Genomic DNA, 13,459 nt, shown 5'->3' with positions numbered 1-13,459 from the left:
AAACGATAGCGGATTGCAGAGCAGGTTGTAGCTTTGAACCACCGCGGTTTGAGGTAGCAGGAAGCCAAGATTTTAATCTCTGCATGTCTGCATAGGTAATCCATTGAAGTGTAATTGCTACAGTTCTAAGTTATACAGAAGAATGACAGAAGAATGAGACTCACTATGAATATGAAGTGAGTGAGAACACAAAGTCCCCACAGTGGCAGAGGAGCAAAACACTTTGACAAGGACTCTTGCTGGGGAGGAAAACTATCCTCTGAAGAACAACAAGCGCCAATATGGACGCTGTTTTTCTTTTTTCTTTTTTTTTTTAACAAGACGCACCATTCGGAGAAACATAATGAAGCGAGCCGCGCAGATGAAATGTTAGGATTTATGCGACTAAAGCGGCTAGCTAAGATGAACCCGTTCCTGTTAGCAACAGCATTTCATCTTCATGGATACCAAGGATGTGAAAGAGAGGTGAGAAAGAGGTGAATTTACAAAAGAGGAAACAGTTACGTATTTATGAAATTAATTAAAATGCAGCCGAATGTGTAGCATGCAAACTTTCTGGAATTTCCACATTAAATATAAGAGATGCTGCTTGCAACCTTTTGCTCTGTGTGTTTTCTTTAAATATCGCTCTTTGCAAAAACATGAAAATCCAGGAAGCTTGAAAAGACTGGAAGGTGCAACCTAATACTGACTGTGGGTAACTCGTATATGTTTTTTAACACTGAAAACAAATGGGTATATGGAGGACTTAATGTTATGAAAGGTAACTACAGAATAAAATCAATACATTTAACATGTCATCCTCCTGGGTTTTTTTACACCAAAACATCTGCAGCAACATTTGGCATTTTTTGAGCCTGCTGCTGCTCCAGTTGTATGAATTGTGTCTGAATTCACTTATCATTTAAATATCAAGCATGCACCTGAGAAAGTCTTATGGGCAGTGACTTTCAGAAAACGTCTCCAAGTAATGCTTGCACAATCCTGCTTTTTCCACGCTGCTTCCACGGGAGCCTCGAGCCTTTTCAGGTGAGAGAATAAAAGATCCCTTTTTTTCGTCTCTATTTTTTGGCCCTTGCAGTAAACTGTAAAACGAGTAGGCGTTGCAGCGTCTGCAACATTCACCATCTCTCGCTGATTGTTAAGGCTCAGCTTTGGTGTCTGGAACCCACATTTCAACACCACCGTTTACAGAGCAAATGTTCGTCTTAGGTAGACCTTTAAAACATAAATAAAAACAAGCTAAACATTTAGGCAAAATTTACTACCTCACCCTGATACCCAGAGAGATGTTTTCAGGGAGCACAGAGAAACTTTTCCATTCTTTAGACACGTCTCTGCCTCCTTGGAGTTGAAGCTTCTTGCCTACCCCCGGGCCGGGCTGATGGTAATGGCTGCAGGAGCCGCTTCCTGTCAGCTCACTCCAGACTCACTAGTAATCAGCTCGAGCTGATGAATGACAGAAATGCCACTGGCTCCACTTTTTGCAACGACAAAAAAAAAAAAAAAAAAAAAAAGCACCAGTTTCTGCCCCCCCACCCACCCATTTGACTGTCCTCTTTACACAGCTTTTTTTCCCCATTTCCATCAACTACTACAAAATAGCACTCATCACATTGGTTCAGCTGCTGATGCTGAAGCTAAAAATGAAACATGTGTTGCCGGGCACAGATGCAGTACTTGAGAATTTGTAGAGCTTGCTCAGAGCTTTCTGTCTGGTCATCATTTAACCTTGCTTTCATTTTATCACTGGGTGATTTATAAGGACGTGAACACATGTTCGCTTTAATGGTCCCAGCACAAAAACACAGCTATAAAGTAGATAAAACTACTTTTTTCCCTGCTTTGGCTTATCTGTTTATTTCTTAGCAGGTCATGGCATTTTTTGGCCTCATTTATCTCTTTTCATGCCACACACACACACACACACACACACACACACACACACAAAACCTGACCTATTTTTTTTTTCTTGAACAAACTAAAATTACACCTTTAAAATTTTTTGTTTATCGAGCAATAAATATGTTACAGCATTGCGAGGCTGCTTTTTACACACCTCAAATTATTGTTAATTTTTAAAGTTATTTAAGAAATAAGCAAAGCGATAAAACTCTTAAACTACAAAGAGAAATCCAAATATCGTTCAATTTTAATTTCTGAAATAATCAAAAATAATATATGTAAAAATGTAGCAGCTTAAAAAAATGCATTATAACACAACAAAGAAGAACATTTTTGCCACCTACGGAGATACTGGACATTTGGCCGGTAATGAAATTTTAGCCTTAAATATTTATTACATGCTGTTATTGTTTGCGCTTATTGCAAGGAATCTATACGGTGAGCATCCTCAGTTTTATTGCAGTTGTGCAACTAATAGCATTTCTTCTGCTTCTGCACGTCCTGCTCAGTCACAACATAACAGATGTGAAGTATAAGCTGCAGTTCTCACACTCATCTTAATTACTTAAACCGGTTTGCTGTGGACTGAATTAGACAAACCGGTGGCTCTAATGGATAAAGCAGTCAGGGTATGTGTGATTTATAACAGAATTCACACCAGCAGAGCTGCCTCACACCTCATTTAGAAGGAGGCACGATGAATTATTAGGGCAGCCTGTATATGTCTTTTTCCTGTGCAAATGCCAAAAAGATCAAATCAGTACAGAGACGCAGTGAGGTGTCAATATTAAGCACTCCAAATTTCATTATAAATACATGAATAATTTGACGTCTCCATCGACACACACACACATTCAGGAGCAACTTCTCTGCAGTATTTAAGATGTTCATTACCTCACCCCCACGGCAGTAGAGGAGGAGTTGGATCCAACAGGCAGCAGTGAATGCCAGGCCTGGCACAGCTGTACAAGCAAAGCTGTAAAGAGAAGTCACCGGCCACTGTCGCTCAATCTTTCCCTGTGTTAATCCCACACTGTCTGCATGCACGTCAGACCCATTCCTCACATCCTTGCATTGCTTTTCACACCCCTAAGTTCAATTTGGCAGGAAAGTGGACACGTTGCATCACTTCTCCTGGCTGAAAATTCTCTCGGCATTGTTCCCCTCCAATAATCTTGTTTCTGAGACAGCATGATGGCTGTGTTATCATGTACAATCGATTCGCTAGTCATTTTCTGCAAAATATTTTCTTGCTTCTTGCGTTCTCTTTCAGGTACTCACTGAAGCGTGCAATGTGAACGCACAAACCTGAGTTTTACTCGTGCATTTCCACACCAGAGCCCGGCTTTGTGACTTTTAACAGCGGCGCGGCAAATATGTGTACAAATGAGATTTAAAAGCCTTTAACGCCCCTGAATCTCTTCGTAGCTGATCAGATCATCTTCTGAATGGCCTCGATACACAAACATGCGGCGTGTGTGTACAGAAGAGTCGGCTCCATTTATCTGCATTCATCCTTCACATTATCATGGAGGGACAGCTTGCTGTCATATCCCAGACCGTTCCTGTGGCTGGACAAATGCGCTGAAAAATGGACCCTCAAGTGTTGGGCACGTTTTACTAAACAAGCCCCTCTATGTTTTATAGACTTACAGAATTTTATAGCCGAGCTCCAGCGGAACCAAATCCCGGCCTTCGGGGCAGAAACTTTATTTTAACATCTCTCTTTTTTGGGGGGGAGGACTGACATTTTGTCCTCTGCCTTCAAAATGTTTTCCCAAGAAGCTTCTCCTCAGTTGACCTACGCAGAGACCATTGCCTCTGGCTTGTCACAGGGAAAAGAGTGATGCGGTTCTATGGGTAACAGAGAGGGAGGCTCTGTACTGAGACAGCAGCAGGTGCAGCCGTGACAGTTGCCGTGTTGTTGCTAGCCCCACACTGTAGTCAAGATGAGGTTCACAGATGTAGCCACTCAGTGCAGTGGTTTATTGGCTGCCTGAAACAATGCATCTCTGTCAAGAACAACTCCTCCTAAGGCCATTTCAGCCTAACAGTGCTGCGTATGAAACAAGGCGTAGAAAAAGCTCATTCTGACACACAAGGTCAATTCAGCTCCACAGCAACACAATCAAAGCTCCCCTCGCTGTGCCAAAAAGCAAAACAAATACCAACCCGGAGCAATCACGCTCAAACGTGGAGGTTTCAGCCACATTTTCATATTCAGCCATGTGCATAATAATAAATATAACAATAAAAATATCAATAATAATTCCAGTGGCACCTTGAGATTTATTATCACCATTTATCAAAGCATATTTGTGACTAATTATTAGCAGCGCTACCTGAGGCTGCACTTTAGCCCACATGCACTGAGTAAAGTAATGGCACCCATTTTCCCGCGGCCCTTTTCATTTTTTTTTTCTCCCGTTGGACAAGAGAAAGCAAACCTGATTCTTTTCTTCAATTCAGATGTGAAGCAGTCCACAAAGTCCAGTCCAACCTTGTGTTTTGTTGAATCTGAGAGTAGTAGAGATCTGAGATAATATGACTATTGTTTTCCTGTAAAGCACCCAGTCTCTGCTTGTTCAATTACTGGAAGGAGCCTCAACGAGGGCGGTTAAATCATTTGCAGAGACATTATCTACGCAGAGAGAGAAAGACAGAGAAAGAGAGGGAGGGTGTGTGGCGGGGAGGGGGGGTGAGGAGGAGGGGAGAGCCGGCATAGGGGCCAAACTTTAGTTTGGAGAGGAAATAGAAACATTTTTGTGGACCACACATGGAGGGTGCTGCGAGGATAAAAGCAGCAGGATTCATGATTCACTGCAGGAAATTAATAGACTAATACAGTTCTCTGTTTCACTGCCAAAAACCACATAATAAGATAAAATTGTTTTCATTACAGGTGATGATGGATATCTATGTAGATTATTAAAATGTACACAGAATTTATGAGCGCGAGAGAGACCGCAGAATTTCCTTCTTCCTCGCATATGTCGCCTACAAACAAAAACCGACTCACGAGCACTCATCTGTCAGCGTGAGCAATCATTAAGAGATAATTTGATTGTTTTTTCAACCTCGGCTGTGTTTGATGTCTCTGGCATGGTAGCAATTGAACAGACAATTATTTTGTTGATTAGCTTAGTTTTTAGCAACTTACCATGCCTGTGATATTCCTCTGAAACTCCCAGACCAGACGCTCAACTCCATCTGACTTGGCAGCTACGTTACAAGAACAAAGCTTCTGCACTCCCTAACTACATACTGTAAAATAAAATATCATGAAAGAAAACCACCGCCTAAACAAATAAACGTATAGAATAAAATATGCAACGATGGGGGCGGTAAAAAAAAAAGCAGAACAAAACATGTATTTGGCAGGACTTTAGCTGCAAATAAGGAAGTGCACCGTTTATGGGAGTGGATCTACCTGCAGGTCACTTTGACTTTTTAGAGTATTTTAACACTGGAAACACTGCTGTGTGTTTTTGATGGATTCCAAAATGCTTCAGTGTATCGTTTTCTGAATCATCTCCCAGTAGATCAATATCCAAACACTTAAGAAGAACTCTAAAACCAAATATTCTCACATCTTTTTCGCTCATTTTTCATCCACTGGAGAAACAACTACTGCTTTTTTAGATATACATATATATGTATTAGTTTTAGTTCAGTGTTTCTGTTCCCTACAGATTTCTTTAAGAGGGTCCCGGTTCACTAGACTGCTAAACAGTCAACAACAAACAGGTACGTAAATAATTTGGTATATTTAAAATACAGCCCCAGAAGCAAACGCAAATAAAAGCGCTGCCACTCAAACGAGTAAAATTATATTGAAATGTCAAACTCGACTTACCATTTTTGTTCGCTGCAAGAATGTCGGCTTGAATATACTGGAGAACATCCATATCCCATTGTTAAAAAAATAAAGAAGCAACTTTTCTTACTTGCAATGAGTCACAATTGTCAAGGACAGCAGCCTATATGGAGGAAATATATTGCTCTGCTGTGTTTACCCACACCATCCCTAAATAAGAGCCCTGTCTTGTTGGAAAAGGGGCTTTTAAATGTGGATGTGCTTCGCTCGCCTATAATCCAGCCGAGACATTACTCCTTCCCCTGGCAGACGTCCGCAGATCCCCCCTCTCTCCCAGCCAGGCCTTGCTCTCCGCTGCTATGGCAGAGCCGCAATAACTGCTGTTTGCTTAGAGCCTTGCCTCCCAAGTTCTCCTCTGTCACACTGAAATTGAATATTTTTCCAAATAGTGTTGCAGCTGTGCACAGATAAGGACAAGTCCTGTTCACATAGCACAAAAATGAGACTGTGTGTGAGTGTGTGTGTGAGTGTGTGTGTGTGTGTGTGTGTGTTTCAACCTTCTTCAAATTACAATAGGAATAAATGTAACAACTTATATATAAAAGCATCAAAAATAACCACAATGTCAGGTCTGAAAATTAAGAAAAAATATTTTTAAATAATAAAAAAAAACATAATTTATTTGCAATCTCGCTTTTTATACCTCTAGAGATTAATATAAAAATGTTTTTTTTTTAAATCACAATTTGTTGATCAAATTTCCACCCAGTGATCTCTTGGCAGAATTTTCTTTCACTTCTCTGAGTGACCTAAACACACGTTGCTAATACGAGCAGTGTTTTGAACACATTGTAAAAAAAGGCAAACAGAACGGCGTGCTACGCCCAGTCATCTTGTGACCAGAGGACACACAAAAAAGGAGATTTTATGACCCAGTTTTGCACTTTGCACGGCCTTATCTCCAAATACCTTTCATAAAAAGAGATGCCAGATAAGCTAAGGGAGACTGCCACTTAGCCAGTGCAGACAAACCATCGTGACATCTATCGGCTAACGCTCATGCTGTTTCTTGTCATCAGACTTTGAATGGAGCCCTACTTTCCACTCCCAGAGTAATGTTCTGCTAGGAAATTATTTAGGCAAGCAGAAAGTTTCACCTGCCATTTCAGGGGCACCGAATCCCCCCGCTGCACCAGAGGCCTTTGGCAAGTGGAAACAAATGTTTCACAAAATGGCAGGGAGGGGAACACACTAGCGCACTAGCGTTTTACTGATTGCCAATCGTAAAATAAAATCAGTCATGAAAGGGGAGGTACACTGGCCCACCAAAGCCCTGCACATTACATCAAATTTGCCATAGCTTTCTTTTACAGCCTTGTTTATTCCCTTTAATAGCAAGCAGTTATCCGCACAGTATGACTCCATGTAGGTGGTTAAGGCAAAAGAAAAGATTGCATCTGAAAACACAAACCCACAATTCACACGCCAAATAAGCAATGGGATGTAAATCTAACTCCCTGCAATCCTCTTCTGCTGACACACTCAAAGCCTCCATCATTTCTTTTATTATTTGGGGGGTGGATTATGCTGTGGAGCAGCTAGCACATCATTTGCAACAACAACTACACTTTTAAATTGGTCATTGTTCCTTAGCTAACAAAGACTCTGATGCGCAGGAAGGACAGCAAAGATGGGCTCACACGAACGAAGAGCATCCTGACAGTGCGAGGCTGGCACAAGCTATCCATGCAGCCACAAAGCAACCTTTAAATCAGTCGTAGTGGCTCGCCAATCGCAGGCTCACATCCACACTCATGACAGAGAGACACAAAGCAAAGTGAGCAAATGCCACCACCGGTCAGCATGTGCAAGCTCACAGTGAATAAAATCGATAACAAATTACCTTAATAAAACCAGAGTGGAACAAGTCTGGCTTGTTGGGATATTAGAAAAAATCTGGACAGGCAATGAAGGCTGCGTCATTTCTGTTTAATCCACACGTCAAATATCCAAAAAGCTCAGCTGCTGTTCTGAGGAGGGGACCATCCCAGCAGAAAATGGAGCTAGAGTCCATAATGTGGCAAATTTGGATGTGTTCACACCCACTCGCCCTTTCACACTCGCTCGAGAGCCTTGCGTTCTATGACAGCGTGGTATACCAAAGTTTACTAAGGAGTGATATGTCTCCCTCAGACCCATACAGACGAACATGCAAGCGAATAGAGGCAATGTGGGGCTCTGGCACATCAAGAGCAGCTTCAGTTCTTTGAAACCGGACGCACTTCCATTCAAACGAGGCTACAGACTGAAAAAGGTGCTCTCATACTGGTAAACTACTCATAATAGCCGGGCTTAAGATATCAAGCAACGACATCTGAGAAGACAGTCTCCTTCTTTAGGACGCATTCACAGGTAGATTACATTATTTCCACTGAGTGTAGATAGACCTGTATTTCTTTTCAGACTCCCACACAAAATCACACAATTTTATTACTACTTTAACCAAGAATCAAACATCGCCAGCATTTATACATTTTGAATTTCGTGTCATTTTCATCCCCCATTGTTTACTATAACTGACTCACTGTGAGGATGCCATGGCACGTATGTTATATGCAAGATGTCAGAGGGACGTGTGCACAAGAAGAATGGAGAAAGAAACTTGAGTTTTACTAGCTCACACACTCATTCTGAAGCCTTTCAGGATCAGCCAAAACCAGTGGCAGAATATATGACTCCTTCAATTGTGCAAGGACCACTTTGATATGCTAATATGTTCCTTCCAAACAGCTGGAATTTGCACTCACATTAGCCTAATTTTACCTTTTTTTTAATACAAGTACAAGGCAATGGAATCATCATCACAATACTAAAAAAAAAAGTATTCAGGGAGCAGCAGCCATGCTTCTTATAAATTCCTTAAATTTCAACACTTTTTTATTGAGAGTATGGATTTGTGGAGAAGATGAGAAGATGAACAATAACTTTGCAATTAGGTTTATTTTGTTTCTCATTTGAAAAATTATCTAAGAATATATGAGGCAAAAGGGGGGGGAAAATCCTCTTTTACTCTAACTCTATAACCCGCTATGGACAAGTACGTATACGTGAGAATGTGTTGTGCAGATATATTAAAGACAGACATGAGGGACATCTATGGACAGTACTCCAGGCAGGAATTCGAAGGTCTGTCTCTCGCCTTCTTAAGGTTAGTCCTGAACCCCCCAAAAGAGAAGAAGATGAAGAAGAAAAAAACTGTGGGCATGTGAAGTCTGCTGGAGCTAAATTTAACCCAATCCTCTGATCGATCACTGAAGATTGCTGCTCCGCTCCAGGCAGCCATGCATCAGCGGTGACCGCTGTGTGTTTCTCCAGCAAAAGGAGAGGCACGCACCGCACCGCATGTGCGCGTCTCCCGCCTCCTCTTTAACACATGGTTGACAAGACACGTTCAGAATCGGTGGGCCTAAATAATAAATGCGCAGTAAAAGGATCTAATTTTTACTGCCACTCTGCGCCCACTGGGTTTGAGTTAAGTGTAAGCAAGCCAAATCAGTTCCTATTTTTTATGCTCCCGTCTTTTTATTTTTATTTCACCATTTCATTCCAACGTCACCTTCCACCCTCGGAGCCAACTGCCTCACAGGCTAGCTCTGAGGCAAAACTAATTATTACATCTCTAGTTGAGGCTCGAATTATTTTCTGTCTGTTTCTTTCTTTCGTTTTTTTTTTTGGGGGGGACAAATAGCCTAACCCCAATTATAATGGATTAGCCCGTGAATGCTCTCCAGAAACAGGCAGACAACACTTCTCAGGTCACAGCTTCCAGCGTAAATCCCCATTCAAAGCAACAAGACCCATCAGTGGATTTAAAAAACCCTCAGTGGCCAATACCACCAGCAAAACTCCACCTCAACTTTGGAGGCATAAATCCCAATTAAATGACGCTTTACGTGTTCTGGTTCATAGAAATTGCGCTGCCGAGCCCCCCTACCACACACACACGTTCACAAACACACACACGCACTTTAAATTTGTTTCAATTCAGACGTTCAGACTCGGCAGCCGAACAAATCAATCCACATCTGCTTATGTTTTGATTAAGCACTTTTCAATTAACCACGGCACCCGTCGGTACTCCACTGCAGACTGTGTTGCTCTGTTTTTTTTTTTAATTCATCATTATTATTATTTTAGTCTCGTTAAACTTATGGCGCCTCTATTATAATGCGAATTTCCTAAAACAACTGACTCAGACACAAAATCTGACTCGCCATCTGTCGTTTTCTAAACAAGTTTCGAAACGCAGGTTCAGAAGTGACCGAGGCAGAAGGTAAAAGTTACTATACCTTAGTTTGCAGTTTGGATGTTTCATAAGTTTTGATGGTATTAATGCGCAGAAGGAGGGGGGTAAAATAAAATCTACTCTTACCTTTCTCGAAAAGCAGTGTAGCCACGCGGGGCTTGATTGAAGACAGTGAGTAGGAAACTGTGAGCTGTATAAAAAAGATTCGTTTAAAAAATGTCAGATTGTGGAAAGGCAGTCTGATGTGAACTCCTCTGCAGCGAAGAGAGTGAGTCTGCAGGTCTCAGGCATGCTCGCCTTGTCTGGGACAGAGGCTGGCTTTCAAGCGGCAGGTCTCCTTTTCTGCCCGTACATTCCCCTGCACCGAGCGCACACTTCCATGGCACGCAAGGTGTTGCTCTGAGCTCAGTCCTAACTCATCAGCCACCTCATGCACACCTCTGAGCGGCTCATACAGTCTCGGCTCTCCCTGTGCGTGCGCCCTCACTCCCCGACGCAGCAGCAGCAGCAGCGGTAACAACAAGAGTCAAAGAGAAGCGAAGCTCGGGGACCAAAAAAACAAGGACTTGAGTGACTGAGAGGGACAGACAAGAGTGGGGCTTTTCAGTGCCGGTGCTGCTCTCCTGGCTCCCCTGAATGATACTGTGTGGGGACTGGGCAAGTTTCAGCGGCTAGCCTCTGGTAAAGATCCCGCTCACAGTGTTGAGACACTTGGAGGAAGCAGCGCTGAGCGGGCTTCCAGTGAACAGCGCCAGTGCAGTTGATACCAGGCTGCCGACTGCAGGAGCTGTCTGAGCGCAGGTCTACACTAAAACCTGACATGGATTCTAGATCCACCACGGCTCGGAGTCTAGACGCATCACAGACTGTCCTCATCAACTTATCATCATGCCCGGCAGGACTGTTCTCAGCTTATTTTCCTACAGAGGGGCTATTCCACTGCATCATACAGAAAGTAAAGCTTTATTACGAGTGCAGCGCCTTCATTTTTGGCCCCACTTTTTTTCTGCTTAAAGAAGCGACACTGCCTTCCTTTTGGGTATGAGAGGCCCGTATTCTGTCACAGTAGGCAGTCCGGCCTATTCAACCAATGATAGTGGAGTCATTCTACTGTAATACTACCAAGCATCAAAAGAACACGGACGTGCACACAGACCTTTTTCTCCCTCGCTCAAACCAGCCCCATTTGGACAGCACTCTGGCCCATGCAGCAGTGGTCAAGCTGCCGCTGGTGTGTAGAGCCAAGCGTGTGCGGAGCCAAGCAGTTTTTCAAATCAAGAACCTCTTCAGAGTCGTGAATGTATTTTTCCCCCCTTCTTTTTTTTCATCGCTCCTCTTTTCCTTTACATGATTCATGACACCATTCAGCAGTCAATGGATTTCCTTTCAGGCTTCTGGGACTTTGACCCTGGCACTCCTTACTGCATGCAGTATGTTATATTGGTTTTCTACATTATACTCCACTGTGGGTGAAATGCAGATTATTATACTTCATCGTGCACAGCATTTCTTTCTGTAATGAAGCTGAGCTCTGATATATGTTTTTTTCCTATTAAAACAAACAAATATATATATTTATGAAAGTTTGAAAATCTAATTATCGGCACAGCTGTTATTTGGTGTTTTTTATTAGGGCCACTTTTTGGTTTCACAATATCTAAAAATAAACACAGCTGTTTTATGTTTATATTTGAGTCTTGCTAATACTTGGAGCGTGCTGTAATCTGGTTAAGGAATGCCGTTAAACATCAGGTAGAGCGCAGGCACACACCTGGCTTCAATATAAAAAAAGCCCGCTGTCTTTCACCCACTATGGGGAAATGTGAAGTTGAGTCATGCTTGCCAGGTGAAGGTGAACGCAGGAGAGGGGCAGACTTATGTTTTCATAAGCATAATTTTACATAATAATACAGGCCGTTTTTGCAAGGGACAAAAAAAGAGAAAACAGATGTAATAAAAGGTCATCCAGTGACAGGCATCCATATCTGGGAGAGATGTTTATTCATAAGCTGGGACTAAAAACACATGTGGTCTCTCTGGCTGCAACAGCTTAAACTGCCATTTTGCATTTGGAGTCATTTGAATATGTTTCCTCGGATTGTCAACAGAGGGCATTAGACTTGTATTATTATTATTATGAATGTACTCAGTTCACTGAATTGTAAAATGCACAGCACTATAGATTACAAACAGGCAAAGATAGGATTTTTCTGTTTGTTTGTTAATGACAGTCTTGCTGGCGTATGATCCCCAGTCAGTTTCTTGACCAGCGCATAAATTGTTCATGTGCAATTGTTAATGAATAACTGTGATGTAATCATATCCTGCAAAGGTAGCAGACTATTGCACGTAATCACTCACCAAATGGCGCATGATACCTGCTGGCTCTTACTCAACCCAGACACGCCGAGGTGAAAAACAACATCATAATTATCAAAGCCTTTTCAAATATCAAGTATATACTGTTAATCAACCAAAACTGAAAATGTTAATGTGTGTTTGCAGCATAGTAAATAAGTAACTACCGGTTCTTTTCCTGGCCTGGAGGAATAAACTTTCTGAGATAATGGAAAAACCTTTAGAGTCCCTTTGGCACGTGGCAGGAATTTCATTCCCTCCTGGGTTTGAAAACAGGGCAACTCGTAATGTCAGTCCTCATATTTTTAGTCCTTTTGCTGAATGTAAAGTGGGATTAGGGAAGATATTAATATTGAATTATATACTAAATAACAGCACAAAATGTAAGCATTTAAAGTATTCCCCGATCAAATAAGGCAACAGGTTAAGTCGGTCGCTGGGACACTTGTTTGAAATACCTGAGAAATCCCTAATGGAAATCTATTTGTTTGACACCGACTGACTTCCACATGGGAATCTTTTCATAAACAACAGCTTTATTAATAACCTCTCCAAAACAAAGAAGAAGCAAGGATCAGAGCTGGAATCATTTCCACGAAGAAAAATTCAGGTTTTGTTGATATGCACCAAAAACAGACAAATTCAGTACAGGATGCAGTTTTTCTCCTTACTGTCCAGTCACGCTTAATGACTTGGTTGACAGAGATGTAGAATGTCTCCCAGGACTCTGACATGTTCTGAAGCTCTCCAACACGCTTACTGCAACGATCACAAGATTGTTTGAAATCTCCAACAGTCGTGTTAACTTTGATCTTGAAGTTTGAACACCGGGTGATGTCGGTTCAGTTAAAATGACTCATCATGAGGAGCTTATCCAGCTTGTAGGTTCCGTAGGGGAAAATGTATAATTAAATAGTAATCTCAAAAATTCCCTGCTTTGGAACACCAGATCAATGAGCTTGCATCTTATGGAAAGTTAGCATTCTTTAGCCATTTTGTTAAGATTCTTAACACTGTTAATCAACAATGATAGAACTATCTACATATAAATACTGCTATATTGTATATAAGGA

At 41.8% G+C, this 13,459-nt stretch overlaps 1 protein-coding gene across 1 annotated transcript in view; it reads right to left on the bottom strand.

The window, feature by feature from the left end:
- adgrl2a (adhesion G protein-coupled receptor L2a) overlaps positions 1–10,764 on the bottom strand; it is a 90,328-nt gene extending 79,564 nt beyond the window's left edge. The window contains exon 1 of the mRNA XM_085373581.1: positions 10,155–10,764. The gene's annotated coding sequence lies outside the window, so the exon portion shown is untranslated. The remainder of the gene's footprint in view (positions 1–10,154) is intronic.
- Between the last annotated feature and the right edge of the window lie 2,695 nt (positions 10,765–13,459).

Source organism: Diplotaxodon limnothrissa, linkage group LG15 (genome assembly GCF_057381915.1).
Source record: "Diplotaxodon limnothrissa isolate DT_005_m linkage group LG15, D_limnothrissa_male_GT1.1, whole genome shotgun sequence".
Classification (NCBI taxonomy): Eukaryota; Metazoa; Chordata; class Actinopteri; order Cichliformes; family Cichlidae; genus Diplotaxodon; species Diplotaxodon limnothrissa.
The sequence above is the reverse complement of the archived record's forward strand: the minus strand, read 5'-3'. Positions and strand labels throughout refer to the sequence as shown.